General features: G+C 41.9%; 1 protein-coding gene across 1 annotated transcript in view; it reads right to left on the bottom strand.

The window, feature by feature from the left end:
* usp13 (ubiquitin specific peptidase 13) overlaps positions 1-14,815 on the bottom strand; it is a 141,865-nt gene that overhangs the window by 107,049 nt on the left and 20,001 nt on the right. The gene's annotated exons all lie outside the window — the stretch shown is intronic.

The following is a 14,815-nucleotide window of genomic DNA, read 5'->3' on the forward strand; positions in this document are numbered from 1 at the left end:
CCCTTCCCCTCCCCCTTTTCTGATGAAGGGTCTAGGCCCGAAACGTCAGCCTCTCTGCTCCTATGATGCTGCTTGGCCTGCTGTGTTCATCCAGCCCTGTACCTTGTTGTCTCGGATTCTCCAGCATCTGCAGTTCCTACTATCTCCATCCATGGACTCTACTGACACACTTGCTGCCACAGAAAGGCTGCCAACATCATCAAAGACCCATAGCACATTGGTAATGATCTCCGACAACCTCTTCCATCAGGCAGAAGATACAGAAGCACAAGCAGGTTCAGGAACAGCTTCTTCTTGGCCTTTATCAGACTGATGAATGGACTCTGCAGCCTCAAATAATGCTGATCTTGCTAATGCTGATCTCACCTAGTGCACGCCCTGTGCAATGTAAAATGTATGCCTCTATCTATGTCTTTTTGATCTGTACCTCTTTGCTTACTATGATCTGCCTGTACTGCTCGTAAACAAAGCTTTTCACTGTACTTTGGTACACATGACAATAAATTAATCAATCAATTAATTTTTTGCAATATACAGTGGACCTTAGGTTAGCAAAACCTGCAGTTCATTAAATAGGTTGAACTTTGCAAGCAAAACTCTTATAATAGACATTTTATCTATGAAGACAGGGAAGCTTCACAGGGCAAGACTATCAATTCCAACTTGGTCCAGTTCATCAATGCAATGTAAGAGGGTGTAGTCATTGCCATTGTTTTACATCTACATTATGGCAGGGAAACTCCACATGCCATGTAGTCTGTCTTGCCTTTAAGTGCCATGTACTTCATAAGAGATGTCATTTTAAGCTAGGTTACCCAAGCAAGTAGAAGACCTCAATCTGTGAGACCAATTAAAACCAATTTATTCCAAACAGCAATTGTCCAGGAAGCAGAGGATATTGAAAGAATTGATGTATTCTTCTTTGGGGAAGCAGTAGGCTCAGAACAGGATAGTCATTCTTTCAGAAGTGACAGTGTAGTTGAAGTCTAAATTTCTGCATCTGTCAACTTCAGGATGCAGGAGGTAATTCAACAAGAGTGCTAGGGCAGATGCATGCTATAATGGGTGAGACTTTACACACAATCTGCATGTCATTTCTAGTCAGCACTTCCATTTTTAAACAGGTGTTTGTATAGCTTTGAATCTTCTTTGCTCACCAACTGCAGAAGAAATTGAAGTTGAAACATTATGATGTGAATCAGTGATACTTCAAAAAAAACCGCCCCTGGTACCAGAGGATGATTCTGCAGATCTTCCATTTTTCTTCAAGGGGGAGCTAGAAGAAGTGTGAAACCAATACATCCAGATAAAGATGACCAGCTGGAAGATGACGTTGTAGACCTTACATTACTCTTTCAGGAAAACATAGAAGGGAATGTAGATGATTTGTTGGAGGAAGAGATTCTGAATCGTCTTTTGCTCTTGTGTATTAGAAATTGGGATCTCCTTAAACATGTGTCCGCTTAACATTCCATATTTGGCCTTTCCTGTGTAGCATGAAGCCTTTTTTAACTGTGCCACATTAGTAATTAACCTTCTGCCAATATAAACAAATCTCTAGTAAATGAAAATAGAGGAGAGGTTATATGACTCAAAGTTCATGACTCATGTCAAAGAATTATCAAGTGTAACCTTAATCCATTATCTGTGCAGTGTATTGAAAAACAGGAAGTTTTTGTTCTTAGAAGGAATGAAAACTAACCTTCGAATGGAAATGGACAATGGGACAATAATCATTCAATATTTTTAGGAGCTGTCCCATGTTAAATGGCCAAGAGGTTATAGACAGGTGATTGACATAGCATAGATGGCCAGCCTCCAAAATAAGCTATATTAACAGGGATAAGTGGGGAGAAAGAGGCAAAAAGATCCTTTGGAGACAAGTCGCACCGTCTCCTTGGAATAAGACCAGGAGTTCCCCCAAAGACCATCAAAGACAACCAGAGACCATCAAAGATAACCAGACTACCACAAATGACCACAAGATGTCTGGGATGTAGGAGTGCATGACCTCTACTCCTTTATTTTACAAAATGGCTGCAGGATTGGCAAAGCGTTCTCATCTGTCACAGGTCATATATTTCTTTTCTTTTCCTAATTAACAAATGTGCCATATCTAAATGACTGCTTCTCAATAAACTATTAGAAAATTGCTACAAGTTGTTGATGATCAACTTCAGGAAATTATGAAAGTGAACTTCCTAAAATCAACATATGAGACAGCACAGATGATCTCCCTGTAATCTCTACCATCTCTTTTGAGGAGAATCAATGGAAGTGAATTTGTCTGCACATTCTGAAAAAGATATTAACGCATGGAGAAGCAGCAACCACACCCTGTGTTAGAAACTTCTTCATGTGATTAAGACCTGAGCACTGTAGGTCCACTTGGCTGTTTGTATTCATTCATGGGATGTGGTTGTCTCTGGCTAGGCCAGCATTTATTATCCAAACTTAATTATCCTTGAGAAGATGACTGTGATCTTATTCCTTGAACCACTGCAGCCTCTGTAGCGTAGATACACTAACAGATGCTGTTAGGGAGTTCCCAGGTTTTGACCCAATGACAATGAAGGAATGAAGATATATTTCCAAGTCAGAATGTGAGTTGCTTCGGGAGGAATGTGTAGGTGGTGCTGTCCTAATCCTTCTCGATGGGAAGCCTTGTGGGTTTGGAAGGTGCCTTCTAACGACCTTTTGGTGAATTTCTGCAATGCATCTTGTAGATGGCACACACTTTTGCTAATGTATATCAATCATAGAGGGACTGAATGTTTAAGTTGATGGATGGGGCTGCTGACTGCTTTGCCTCAATTACCTTCTTGAGTGTTATTGGACGTGTATTCATCCAGGCAAGTAGAGATTATTCCATCACACTCCGAGGTTGTGCCATGTCGCTGGTGGAGAGGATTTCAGGAGTCAGGAAGTGTGTCATTTGTGCAGAATTCCCAGCATCAGACCTGAACATATACTACAATATTTATATGGCTCAGTATTTATACAGTGTGGACAATAATTCACTTTCATTTGCATAAATTAACATACGCAAAATAAGTCTACAACAAAGTCTAAAGCCAAAATGACTGGGATGCATTGAAAGAAAAGCTTGAAACCTTAAAATCAACCTCCCAAAAAGTAGTGTTGAACTACAACTGCAGGTTGTCCAAGAAAAATAAGACTCTAAAATCCAAAAAGGATCAAGCCCATTTTTAAAATTCAGAGTATTAATTGTGGAAATGTAAACTGAAGACAGCAATTGAATATCATCAGCAAGCCATGGAAGAACTATTTGTTTTCTTTGAAGTGAAACTGTGAAGACCCAAACTACAGAGCTTCAACAACAGATGAGTATCTTAGAAAAGTGTAAAGATGAGCATCAAATGGAACTTGAGACTTTTAAAATTAAGCAAAATTTGGACAATTTCCCTGGACGCTGAGGGGTAACCTTAAGCAGGTTTATGAAATCATGAGGGGTACAGACAAAATGAATAGCCATGGTCTTTTCGCCAGGGTAGGGGAGTCCAGACCTAAAGGACATCCGTTTAAGGTAAGAGGGGAAAGATTTAAAAGGGACCTGATGGGCAACTTTTTCACACAGATGGTGGTGTGTATATGGAACAAGCTGTCAGAGGAAGTGATAGAGGCAGGTACAATTACAACGTTTAAAAGACATTTGGATAGGTACATTGATAGGAAAGGTTTAGAGCGACATGTTCACATATGCTTATGCTATATAATTTCCTACATAAGTGTTTGCAAAAAGCAATTGTAGTATGAAAGATATCATACATGTAGTGAAATGCAGTGTTACTTCGATGATATGAAAGGCTAAGACCATTTCAGAATTATAAACATCGTTAGCCCCTGAAGCAACTGAACGTTGCATTAAGATTGCAACTGTGTTCCGTATACTTTAGACAGATGAGGACTACATCAGTTTAGGAAACCTGGTCAGTATGGACAAATTGGGTTGAAGGGCCTGTTTTAGTGCTGTACAACTTTATGACCTAAAAAAGGCTATGTAAGTAGTATGTCCAGAAAGAGAAATTGTTACTCCAGGAATAGTTGGGAGATTGTCATTTATTCATTTTCAATATTGTCTTCAGAATGTTTTCCAGTTTTGTTTTCAGTTATCTTATTTGTTCCTCAATGAGTTATTGACTAACTCTTTCATCATTGCAGCAGCAGTGAATGATGCAGCTGTGTACTTCTTTGATAAGAGTTGAGAAAATCCTAATTTTTCAAACTTGCACCTTAACCTATCTCCAGTGTGAAAAGGAGAAAAATGGAAATTTCAGATTGCTGCCTTCCTCAGGCTTCACCGTCTTTATGTTCAATTAATTGTCATAGCCCAAGCTCCAGCTGCTTTATGAAAGAGAAAATAATGGAGCAAATACATTGCTCATTTCTTCATAATGGGCAAAGAATACTTGAAGATAGTCCAGTGGAGGTTATGATGTTAACAGTTGATGGGCAGAGCGGATTTGCAAGGAAGTGTAATATGTGTGATTAATATTGACAGTTGGACTGTACCATCAGATCACGTGAAGAAGGTTCTAGTGAAATCCTGCTCCACCATTCTAAGTACCTAGTGTAAATATTAATCGGTTTGCAATCATATGGTGTCTAGTCCTCATCTGTCTAAAGCATCCAGAACTCAGTTGTGATATTAATGCAATGTTCAGTTGCTTCAGATGTTTATAATTCTGGAATGGCCTCAATCTTTCACATCATCGAAATAACACTGCATCTCACTACATGTATGACAATCTCGACATCTTTCATACTACAATTGCTTTTTGCAAACACATGTGGGAAATTATGTGACATAAGCACATGAATATGTTTACACCACAAAGGAATAATGTAAAGCAAAGTGCAACTGTACCATTTGATTTGCTTCAATTGGGAGTAGAGAGCTGGGCCCCACATGCGCTTTGATCCAGGTATAAATCTGCCTCAAAATCTGAGCTGTCAGAAATAGTATTGAATACCGTGCAATCATCATCAAACATCCCCACTTCTGGCCTTATGTTGGAGGGAAGATCATTGAGCAATTGAAAATACTTCACTTAGAAAACTATAATGGGGATGCCTATGGTAATGTGCTGGAGCTGTAATGATGACCTCCAAATAATGACAAAAACCATCTTCCTTTGTACTAGTATCTCAAACCAAAGGTTTGCTCCCTGGTCTCCATGATGTCTTTACTGTTGTTCCTTGATGCTACTCATAATCAAACACTGGTTTAATGTCAAAAGCAATCACTTCCCCTTTACCTTTGGAATTGAGCTTTTTTGTTCATGTCTACGTTAGGTTGTAATGAGGTCTGGAGCTATGTGGCTGTAGAATCAGGGGCTGTTAGTTCCTTCTGGTTTCATTCTTAGGTAGTCCGTTTTGCTGATTTGTCCTGTTTGTTTGAGTCTCTTTAGTACGTTGAGTATCCTGTTGCCCAGGTGTGGTGTCAGGTCTATTTGCACTTGCCGGTATGTATTAGTGTCTGCGCTTTAGTGAGGTAATCCCGTTTGTTTAGTATCACTGTCATGTGCCCTTTGTCCGCTGGTAGTATTATAATGTTTTTGTCTTTTTTCAGTCCTTCTAGGGCCTTCCTTTCTGGTGTGTTCAGTGTTAAGTTCGCTCCTTCTGGACAGTGTCGGGATCACTGTCTGTCTTATGGCTTGCTGTGTTTCCTCATTGATGCCATTGCTCTTCAGTGTGGCTTCTAGTGTAGCTAGGAACTCTGTCCTGTTAGTGTCTCTGTGGTTGTAGTTGAGTCCCCAACTTAGAACGGCTTTCTCTATGTCTGTCAGTTTCAAAAGAACAAAGAACAAAGACAATTACGGCACAGGAACAGGCCCGTCGGCCCTCCAAGCCTGCGCCTATCCAGATCTTCTATCTAAACCTGTCACCTATTTTCCAAGGATCAGTATCCCTCTGCTCCCTGCCTATTCATGTATCTGTCTAGATACATCTTAAATGACGCTATCGTGCCCGCCTCTACCACCTCCGCTGGCAACGCGTTCCAGGCACCCACCACCCTCTGCGTAAAGAACTTACCACACATATCTCCCTTAAACTTTTCCCCTCTCACCTTGAAATCGTGACCCCTAGTAATTGAGTCCCCCACTCTGGGAAAAAGCTTCTTGCTATCCACCCTGTCTATACCTCTCGTGATTTCATAGACCTCAATCAGGTCCCCCCTCAACCTCTGTAAATAATCTAATTCTAATGTAAATAATCCTAATCTACTCAACCTCTCTTCATAGCTAGCACCCCCCATACCAGGCAACATCCTGGTAAACCTCCTCTGCACCCTCTCCAAAGCATCCACATCCTTTTGGTAATGTGGCGACCAGAACTGTACGCAGTATTCCAAATGTGGTTGAACCAAAGTCCTATACAACTGTAACATGACATGCCAACTCTTGTACTCAATACCCCGTCTGATGAATAAAAGCATGCCGTATGCCTTCTTGACCACTCTATCGACCTGCGTTGCCACCTTCAGGGTACAATGGACCTGAACATCCAGATCTCTCTGTGCATCAATTTTCCCCAGGGCTTTTCCATTTACCGTATAGTTCGCTCTTGAATTGGATCTTCCAAAATGCATCACCTCGCATTTGCCTGGATTGAACTCCATCTGCCATTTCTCCGCCCAACTCTCCAATCTACCTATATTCTACCGCATTCTCTGACAGTCCCTTCACTATCTGCTAGTCCACCAATCTTAGTGTCATCTGCAAACTTGTTAATCAGACCATCTATACCTTCCTCCAGATCATTTATGTATATCACAAACAACAGTGGTCCCGACATGGATCCCTGTGGAACACCACTGGTCACAGTTCTCCATTTTGAGAAACTCCCTTCCACGACAACCCTCTCTCTCCTGTTGCCCAGCCAGTTCTCTATCCATCTGGCTAGTGCACCCTGAACCCCATGCAACTTCACTTTCTCCATCAGCCTACCATGGGGAACCTTATCAAATGCCATGTATATGACATCTACAGCCCTTCCCTCATCTATCAACTTTGTCACTTCCTCAAAGAATTCTATCAAGTTGGTAAGACATGACCTTCCCCACACAAAACCATGCTGCCTATCACTAATAAGCCCATTTTCTTCCAAATGTAAATAGATCTTATCCCTCAGTATCTTCTCCAGCAGCTTCCCCACCACTGACGTCAGGCTCACCGGTCTATAATTACCTGGATTATCCTTGCTACCCTTCTTAAACAAGGGGACAACATTAGCAATTCTGCAGTCCTCTGGGCCCTCACCCGTGCTCAAGGATGCTGCAAAGATATCTGTTAAGGCCCCAGCTATTTCCTCTCTCGCTTCCCTCAGTAACCTGGGATAGATTCCATCCAGACTTGGGGACTTGTCCACCCTAATGCCTTATAGAATACCCAACACTTCCCCCCCTCCTTATGCTGACTTGACCTAGAGTAATCAAACATCTATCCCTAACCTCAACATCTGTTATGTCCCTCTCCTCGGTGAATACCGATGCAAAGTACTCATTAAGAATCTCACTCATTTTCTCTGACTCCTCGCATAATTCCCTCCTTTGTCCTTGAGTGGGCCAACCCTTTCTCTAGTTACCCTCTTGCTCCTTATGTACGAATAAAAGGCTTTGGGATTTTCCTTAACCCTGTTTGCTAAAGATATTTCATGACCCCTTTTAGCCTTCTCAATTCCTCGTTTCAGATTGGTCCTACTTTCCCGATATTCTTCCAAAGCTTTGTCTGTTTTCAGCACCTAGACCTTATGTATGCTTCCTTTTTCCTCTTTGCTAGTCTCACAATTTCACCTGTCATCCATGGTTCCCTAATCTTGCCCTTTCTATCCCTCATTTTCACAGGGACATGTCTGTCCTGCACTCTAATCAACCTCTCTTTAAAAGCCTCCCACATATCAAATGTGGATTTACCCTCAAACAGCTGCTCCTAATCCACATTCCCCAGCTCCTGCCGAATTTTGCTATAGTTGGCCTTTCCCCAATTTAGCACTCTTCCTTTAGGACCACCCTCGTCTTTGTCCATGAGTATTCTAAAACTTATGGAATTGTGATCACTATTCCCAAAGTAATCCCCTTCTGAAACTCCAACCATCTGGCCGGGCTCATTCCCCAACACCAGGTCCAGTATGGCCCCTTCCCGAGTGGGACTATTTACATACTGCTCTAAAAAACCCTCCTGGATGCTCCTTACAAATTCTGCTCTATCTAAACCCCTAACACTAAGTGAATCCCAGTCAATGATGGGAAAATTAAAATCTCCCATCACCACCACACTGTTGCTCCTACATCTTTCCATAATCTGTCTACATAATTGTACCTCTATCTCACGCTCACTGTTGAGAGGCCTGTAGTACAGCCCCAACATTGTTACTGCACCCTTCCTATTTCTGAGCTCTGCCCATATTGCCTCACTGCTCGAGTCCTCCATAGTGCCCTCCTTCAGCACAGCTGTGATATCCTCTTCGATCAGTAATGCAACTCCTCCACCCCTTTTACCTCCTTCTCTATCCCGCCTGAAGCATCTATATCCTGGGATATTTAGTTGCCAATCTTGCCCTTCCCTCAACCAAGTCTCAGTAATAGCAATAACATCATACTCCCAGGTACTAATCCAAGCCCTAATTTCATCTGCCTTACCTACTACACTTCTCGCATTGAAACAAATGCACCTCAGACCACCTGCCCCTTTGCATTCATCATCTGCTCTCTGCCTACTCTTCCTCTTCGTCACACTGACTTCATTATCTAGTTCCTTACAGGCTTTAGTTACTACCTCCTTACTGTCCACTAACCTCCTCATTTGGTTCCCATCCCCCTGCCACATTAGTTTAGACCATCCCCAACAGCGCTAGCAAAAGCACCCCCTAGGACATTGGTTCCAGTCCTGCCCAGGTGTAGACCGTCCGATTTGTAATAGTCCCACCTCCCCCAGAACCGATCCCAATGTCCCAAAAATCTGAACCCCTCCCTCCTGCACCATCTCTCCAGCCACTCACTTATCCTGCCTATTCTTTCATTTCTACTCTGACTAGCACGTGGCACTGGTAGCAATCCTGAGATTATTACCTCTGAGGTCCTACTTTTTAAACTTGGCTCCTAGCTCCCTAAATTCTGCTTGTAGGACCTCATCCCATTTATTACCTATATCATTGGTCCCTAAATGCACCACGACAGCTGGCTGTTCACCCTCCCCCTTCAGAGTGTCCTGCAGTCGATCTGAGACATCCCTGACCCATGCACCTGGGAGGCAACATACCATTCGGGAGTCTCGTTTTCGACCACAGAACTGCCTATCTACTCCCCTTACAATTGAATCCCCTATGACTATAGCCCTTCCACTCTTTTTCTCACCCTTCTGTACAGCAGAGCCAGCCATGGTGCCATGAACCTGGCTACTGCTGCCTTCCCCTGGTGAGCCATCTCCCCCAACAGTATCCAAAACGGTATACCTGTTTTGGAGGGAGATGACCACAGGGGACACCTGCACTGCCTTCCTGCTTTTTCTCTGCCCTTTGGTCACCCATTCCCTTTCTCCCTCAGCAATCCTAATCTGCGATGTGACCAATTTGCTAAACGTGCTATCCACGACTTCCTCAGCATCGCGGATGCTCCAAAGTGAGTCCATCCGCAGCTCCAGAGCCGTCATGCGGTCTAACAAGAGCTGCAATGGGACACACTTCCTGCATGTGTAGGAGCCAGGGACATCAGCCACGTCCCTGAGCTCCCACATTGAGCAAGAGGAGCATAACGCAGGTCTGGGATCTCCTGCCATTTTTACTCTTAAGCTTAGCTTAGTCCTACTATAATATCAAATACTAGATAAATGAAATGAAAAAATTTTTACCAATCACTCTACTTACCAGCACACGATAAAAAAAAGAAAAAGAAAAACCTTACTTTATCAACACACCACAGAGTCTTTTTTTTCTTAGTCAGAGGAGGGTGGTGAGTGGGAGACGCTACATGTGTAGTGTCTCAGGTTTAGCCACTGCCCAAAACTATCAGTTCACTCAACTTCCGAGAGCGCAATTCGACCGCTCACACTCCGCTCCGCTGCCGAAATGAAGAACTTACCTCCCAGCAGTACCCTGGTCCTCGCTCTTACCGCTCCCGCTGCTGCTGCAAAAATGGAGGCCACTGATTCCATGAGGTAAGTCTTTTAAAAAAAAACCTGTAACACCGTGCACCTTTCAGACACCTTTCCTGTCTGAAAGGTTTCTTATCCAGGTGTCTGCTCTGTTGTTGTCATTTTGGTGGGTTAGTTTGGCTAGTTTTTCTTGAAGGATTTGTCTTTTCTTGGTTCTTGTTATTTGCTGACTAATGTCAATGGCTCTTTCTAAGTCTGTTGTCCAGAAATCAGAAGGAACCATCACCCCCTGATTCTATGGCCTCCTGAAGGTACACAAACCGGAAAGTACCCCTCAGACCCATAGTCTACCTCCCAGGCACGCCATCACATAGATTAGCCAAGGAGTTACAACTTGTCAGTAAATCACCCCACTCAATCCACTCAGCCCAGGAGTTCCTCAATTCCCTTAAAGACATAAGAATAGACGACAACGAGACCATGGTGTCATTTGATGTTACCGCCCTATTCACATCGATAGACATACCACTGATAAGAGAAACACTATCAACACTACTAAAAGAACGAGACCCGAGTGACACCATCTCCATAGACAACATGCTGAAGTTACTGGACCTATGCCTCACAAGCCACTTTACCTTTTAATGGCCAAATCTATGAACAAATCAACAGGACACCCATGGGGCCACCTATCTCCGGACTAATAGCAGAAGCAGTGATGCAGAGATTCGAAAGCATGGCCCTTCCGCTAATCCAACCCAAACTATGTATCCAATACATGATGACACCTATGTCATCATATGTCGGGAGGCAATGGCCTAGTGGTATTATCACTGGACTGTTAATCCAGAGACACAGATAACATCCTGGGGACCCTGGTTCGAATCCCACCATGGCAGATGGTGGAATTTCAATGCAATAAATGTCTGGAATTAAGAATCTAATGATAACCATTTGTCAATTGTCGGGAAAAACCTGCCTGGTTCACTAATGTCCTTCAGGGAAGGAAATCCGCCATCCTCATGTGACTACATGTGACTCCAGACCCACAGCAATTTGGTTGGCTCTTAACTGCCCTCTGGGCAATTAGGGATGGGCAATAAAATGCTGCCTAGCCAGCGATGTGCTCATTCCATGAATGAATAAAGGAAAAAAATAAAATTAAACGGAGACACACCAACTAATAAACACCACTTTCACTGGGATCAAATTCACCAGGGAAAAAGAACGAACAGCTCCCATTCCTGGACGTCATGGTAGAATGCAGGGCCAATGTGGAATTCCTGCTGTAGGTACACAGAAAAGCCACACACACTGACCAAGTACTGAATTTCAATAGCAACCACCCTAACACCCACAAACAAAGTTGCATGAAAACGCTATTTAAACAAGGAGCAACCCGAAACTACGCCAGAAAGAAGAGTACCTCCACCAAGTATTCAAGGACAACAGATACCCAAACAACTGGATTAGAAGATGTCTATTACATGAACAACAACAGGAAAATACTGCATGCCCTAACACACTCATCAAGCTACCATACATCAGGAAAATATCTGAACTGACCACAAGACTCCTACGACCACTGGGCATTAGAGTAGCACAAAAACCCTATGCCAACTGCTAACCCAAACCAAAGACCCATTACTCACTATGGACAGAACCAATGTTATATACAAAATCCCTTGCAAAGACTGCAACAAACATTAGATTGGACACACAGGAAGAAAATTAGCCACAAGAGTACATGAACACCAACTAGTAACAAAAAGACACGACCAATACTCACTCATCTCCATCCACATAGATGAGGAAAACCACCAGTTCGATTGGGACAACACCAGGATCCCAGGACAGGCCAAACAGAGACAAGCACAAGAATTCCTAGAGGTCTGGTTCTCCACTAAGAAGGCCATCAACAAACACATAGAGCTAGACCCTGTATATACTCCACTGCAAAAGGAAAACCGGAAGTGAGGTAACCCAGCTCAATGGATACCACAGTTTAAATACCAGGTGGGAAAACACAACAGCGCTTCGTCAAAGGCTGCACTGATGATGTTACTCAGCAGGGTAACGAAACATCTACAAACTAACGAACCAGCTCAGCAAGCGAACCAATCACCACATTATGTGTGTGTTTCTGGCCAGTTGGAAATTTGTCAAGGAATAAAAATATCTGTAATGTATTTGTAATGAAGTGACTATTACAGCAGGGGGCAGTAAAATACAGTTGTCAACTGGAAAAGTACCAAATGTTCACACTGATGGACATTCTGGTCCCCATTATTTTGAATCTTTTGAAACAAATGTCCAAAGGCACATAAAAATTAATTTCAATTTAAATGGAAATTTAATGGATATTGGAGGTCAAACAACATAAATTGATCAAGTAAAAATACAGCTTTGATAATATACAAGTAAAAATAATTTTAAGACTTTAGAAATTGGAGATGAGATTTATGCAATTATTCCATTGTTTGAAAAATTGATTTTTTAATATTTAATCCTAATCAATAGGTAAATTAAAACAAGTTAGTAAAATTCCACTACTAACAATAGACTCAATTTAATTTGACATTCAAAAGCAAAATGCTATGAATTCTGGAATTCAAATAACAACAGAAAATGCTGGAAGTACTAGTTGCCCTGTTACACAGAGAAGATTGCATCTGGGAGCCAGAGCTGCTACTTCCAGTAGCACCATCTTTTGAGATTGTTGCCGCTTTCTATCATTTTCCAAAGATGTCTGGTTCCGACTTTCATTTAGGCCATCTTGAGCATTCAAAGCTTTCACTTAAAGTCACTATTTTCAGGGATACAACCACACAACTTCAAGTGAAGACTTACGATAGCATAGATTTTTTAAAAAAAAAATCAACCATTCCTTGCCTTTGTTACTTGTTTTCATATACTGATCTAGTGTTTGATTCCTGCATTAGCTGCCAAGGCTGACATATTACTCAGTTTAAAAAGACTTTGCACTTATAACACATTTACTTACTGAATAGGCAGTGTGGCTGGAGCAGGCTGTGTTTTCTCATTGCACTTTTTCAATACAGATCAAGTGGCTTGTGGTCAAACATCCATGAAAGTGGCCAATCAAGCATATAGGGTGGTAAAGAAGGCGTACAGCATACAGCATACAGCACACTTGCCTTTATTGGTCAGAGAATTGAGCACAAGAGTCAGGATGTCATGTTGCAGCTTCATAAAACTTTGGTTAGGCCACACTTAAGAGTATTGTGTTCAATTCTGGTCACCACATTACAGGAAGGATGTGGAGGCTTTAGAGAGGGTGTAGAAGAGTTTGCCTGGATGCTACCTGGATTGGAGGGTATGAGTTACAAGGAGAGGCTTGAAAAACTCGGGTTGTTTTCTCTAGAGGGGCAGAAGCTGACAGGAGACTTGATAGAAGTCTATAAAATTATGAGATGCATAGTTAGGGTTAATGGTCAGAATCTTCTTCCCCCAGAATTGAAACGTCTGAAACTAGGGGGCATGCATTTAAGGTGAGAGGAGGAAAGTTCAAAGGAGATGTGAAGGGCAAGTTTTTCTTTAAAAAACACAGAATGGTAGGAGTCTGGAATGCACTACCAGGAGTGGTGGTGGTGGAGGCGGCAAATAAGATAGGGGTGTTTAAGGGACTTGTAGATAAATACATGAATATATAAGGAATGGAGGGATATGGACCAAGGGCAGGCAGAAGGGATTAGTTTAATTTGGTGTCATGTTCAACACAACATCGTGAGCTGCTTAGCCTGATCCTGTGCTGTACAGTTCTATGTTCCATGTACTCAGCAGATCTGGCAGCATCTGTTTGGAGACACACAGACCTAACTTTTCAGATCATCAGAATTTGGAAATGTTAAAAGTATAATAGGTTTTAAGGAAGTGAAATGAGGGTGTGTAAGGTAAAAAAACAAAATGAAAAAGGGAAATATACAGTATAAGGAGACATTAAATGAGTTAGTGAAATTTGACATTGCCTAGTTTGATCATGTCCGCAGAAAATAGGGCCAAGTGAATGACGATCATGATTGCAGACCCAGGTAAATTTCTTCTCCAAAATCTGTCACATACTGATTGACCCCAGTTGCAATACAACTACCACAATAACTCAGGAATTCAGCACATATCAGCACTAAGCACACAACTTTTCATAACTCATTTTATAAATTTTCTTCCATATCTTTAGGTCCCTCCTCAATTTAAAAGAAAAATCTTTTTGTGGATTTAGGGGTCAGTAGCAAGACCAACATTTAATTAAAGCAAAATACTGCCAATACTGGAAATCCAAAATGAAAACAGAAAAATGCTGATGAAACTCAGCAGGTCAGGTAGCATTGGTGAATAGAGAAAGAGTTAACATTGAGTCCAAAGATTCTTCATTGAAACCAACATTTAATGCATATTTCCAGTCGCCATCATTTGACGTAACGTCAAAGTGAGATGTTGGGCTACTTTGGATGTAGTTAAATGTGAAACAATCAAGCATGGAAGTGGAGTCACAGATACTAAACCAAGATGTAGAAATTTCCCCATTAAAATTACATAAGTATAATCCTTGGAGATTTTACAACTACCCAACAATTTCATGATAATTTTTATAAAAGTCTACTCTTTATTCCGGGTGTTTATACAGCTGCCTTAACACTTACAGCATAGAAATTTTCCATTTGTTCCAATAGGTTCATACTACA

This window comes from Rhincodon typus, chromosome 13 (genome assembly GCF_021869965.1).
Source record: "Rhincodon typus isolate 14 chromosome 13, sRhiTyp1.1, whole genome shotgun sequence".
In the NCBI taxonomy this organism is placed as follows: domain Eukaryota; kingdom Metazoa; phylum Chordata; class Chondrichthyes; order Orectolobiformes; family Rhincodontidae; genus Rhincodon; species Rhincodon typus.